At 37.4% G+C, this 3,046-nt stretch overlaps 1 long non-coding RNA gene across 1 annotated transcript in view; it reads left to right on the top strand.

Annotated features, from left to right (window-relative positions):
• The window catches only part of LOC119714564 (uncharacterized), a 1,896-nt gene extending 705 nt beyond the window's left edge, over positions 1-1,191 (top strand). Inside the window, exons 2-3 of the long non-coding RNA XR_005261894.2 lie at positions 1-91; positions 263-1,191. The exon at positions 1-91 is cut by the window's left edge and continues 2 nt beyond it. This is a non-coding gene — a long non-coding RNA (uncharacterized lncRNA). The remainder of the gene's footprint in view (positions 92-262) is intronic.
• Positions 1,192-3,046: the final 1,855 nt, after the last annotated feature.

Genomic DNA, 3,046 nt, shown 5'->3' on the forward strand with positions numbered 1-3,046 from the left:
GTGATAAAACACTAATGGAGAGCAAGTGAAGGCCCAGTGTCATTCCAGGGAAAGACAGACCACTTAGAAGAAGCTCAGAGTTTCCAAGCAGGTATTTCATATATACTAAGGGGGGATATTGGAAGTGAGTCTAAAGAAGGCCATTCAGTCTCACAGCACTTCTTGTCTGCAAATTTGTCCTAACTAATAAAATGGTTGATCAGATATTCTCCCTCATTATTATGGGATTTATTTATTTATTTATTTATTTTTCTCACTGAAGGTGCATCTCTGCTTCCTGTGAAAAGTTCCTGGGAGGAGAAACAAGATACAAGTGTTTCTCCATGGACCTCTGGTTTATGGCTACCTCAGTAAAGGTGTAGGTTACAAGAAGGACACTCTGTCTTCTCAATCTGTTACTGCTGCCACTCCCTTGGTCTGCTCATGTACACGTAGAGCCAGCATTGTGAGAAACTGTCTGTGGGGACTGTGATCAAACCATTGCTATCTGTCACCCACACATGCCCAGACCCACACACTCTACACACATGTACACACTGATATCTCTCATTCATTTCTAAAATATCATTGCAGATTTATTTTGAGCTGACACCACCCAGAAAATTTCTTCTCATCTTAATAATGTGACAGGTAGCTAACGTGCAAAGGTATGCCTTATAATAATTGCACAGAGACTTCCAGAGAAATAAAATTGTGGTTTTGTACTGCTTCCCTTCCCTAAGAGCTGGAGAGGGGATGTTAGGGCACCTTACAAGGGAGGAGATGAATAAACCTTTTGGCTTAATTCATTTCTGTGTCACCTACTTCAGCATTATTGATTAGTCAGAAGTGAAACTGACCAAAAGGGGATGAGGGTGCAGGGGAAACACTTTTAAAATGTGACTTAATCTTCTTGAGCTGCCTGGACACTTTTTATTCCTTAGGTCACTTAGAAGGTTGCTGTAACTTTCCCCTCACTTCTGCTCTTTCAGCTGTGCCCTGACTGCTTCTTCCTTCTTATAACAAACCTGAGCTATTTCTTCATCCTCAAGGTCCTTTAATGCCCTATTGTTATCTTAGCTCTCATCTTTGCACTGAGACACAGATATTTCCCTGAATAGCCAGTGGTGCCAGTTTTCATTAGTCACTTCTTAGATTTTAAAGGAAGCACAGTGTGCCCCAGACATCTGAAAAGCCTTCTCCATCTCTTCCTGCTCCCCTCAGTGTTTCTCATCAGCAAAACTGGGCAGTGTTTAGAAGTCTGATGTACTAGCCCCTTCCAGCCCTAAAAGATGCCAGGCAGTCTTACTGTTTTCCTCTGTCTTTTTGGCTCCATCTGTATTGAACTGTTGTCCTGTGCCATGCACTCGAAGTCCTCACTTCAGGGCAGAGACCACCTCTTGGCTGTGCTTGTACAGCACTGAGCATGACAGGGGTCTATAGGCACAATATTAAGTCAAACAGTTGTATAAGAACAGGTTTCCTAGTGTTTTAAAAAGTGTTTTAAAATTTTTTTATTTTTTTTTTCTGTCAAGATGTGAAAAACATACTCCTGAAGATGACCCACTTCTAATCACGCGCTTTCTCAGACTCAAGGACCGCTTTCAATTGCTGGGTTTGTGTAATCCTTGGATTACCTTGCCACTAATCCATCCCATTGTTAAGAATCAGCAGTTTTACATCTATATTGATCTCATGGGCTGACTTGACTTCAATAGGAGCTATGCACTTGCATCTAAAAGCAGACTTCACTTCCCTTAGAGGCTTACTATTCCAATACAATAGCCAACATAAAAACTACTTAAGCAGATTGTGTAACTAAATAGTTTTTTTTATTATTATTATGGAGCAACAGAAATTGCAACTTTCTTTAGTTGTTCAGAAATGGATTAGTACAATATCAGAATAAATTCTATACATTCAAGCTGGCGTCATCATGGAAGCACCAAGCCATTTCATTATTCTTTCAGTGTTTTACTGTTTTCTTTCAAGTAAATGAAGCCAGAAAAGCCTCTGGCCTTGTTCAGTAGTGCTATGTAAAAGGCTCTAAAATGTTTCAGAGGAATCACTAGTCCAGCAGTAAACCTGGTCAGTCAGTGGGTCCACTGAAGCTGGGATTTTCATTGAAGTTAGCTGCTAGAATATGTTCTTGAAGCTCAGTGTTGTTGGTTTTGTTTTTGTTTTCTTTTATTTTAACTGAAATTTTACCAAGGTGAAATGAGTACAAAGAATATTTTCTAAAGCAACTGAACCTCACATTAAGACACATACGTATATAAAACCAGGTAACTATTTTTTAATGTACAATCAGTCCATTATGCTATTTTGTTTTTGTTGTTAATAAAGATTTTTCCCGTTTTTCTTCAGCAGTATTTTTTCCTACATCTATTTCATATAATTCCAGGAATTGCTGTCATGAATTGAATTAATTTCCCTCTAAAGAAATGCCTAGTTGCATTTGTTCATCAAGCTGAATTAAAACCACTGCATTTAATTAGAAAAAATAAATAATGGAGTTCATCTCAAGTTTTTGTTTGTTTGTTTTTTTGTTTGTTTGTTTTCCTATTGCATTGCATGGGTTAAAGTAGGACTAGAGCTCTGGCCAGGGATTTTTATAGTTTTCTTTTTTATCTTTGGATATGTTGATATACTCAGAACCTAATCTTGCACTCCAATTTTAGGTTTCTTTAATATTAGAATTAGGTCAATGGCATATGAAAAATTGCAATTTGAGTAATAAATGTTATAGTTAGGCACAGCAGTAGTAATTAAAGGAAACAAGAAACAAATAGAGTTTTCATTTATTTTGATGTGGAATACAGTATTTAGAATTAAGGATATGATTTATACTGTACCTTCCCGTGATGTGCTTGCTTTGCCTTAGTTCCTATGGTTCTGCTTGTGAGCTTGCCTTTTCAGAACAAAGCAACTCTTTTGACACAAAAGAGATGCTTTTATATTTGCACCAATAAAACCAAGATGAGAATTTGACATTGTTACCTATCTTAACACTAGATCATTACAGTATTTAATTAATTTAGTAAAAACAAACCCTTCTCATACAGTG

This window comes from Anas platyrhynchos, chromosome Z (assembly GCF_047663525.1).
Source record: "Anas platyrhynchos isolate ZD024472 breed Pekin duck chromosome Z, IASCAAS_PekinDuck_T2T, whole genome shotgun sequence".
Classification (NCBI taxonomy): Eukaryota; Metazoa; Chordata; class Aves; order Anseriformes; family Anatidae; genus Anas; species Anas platyrhynchos.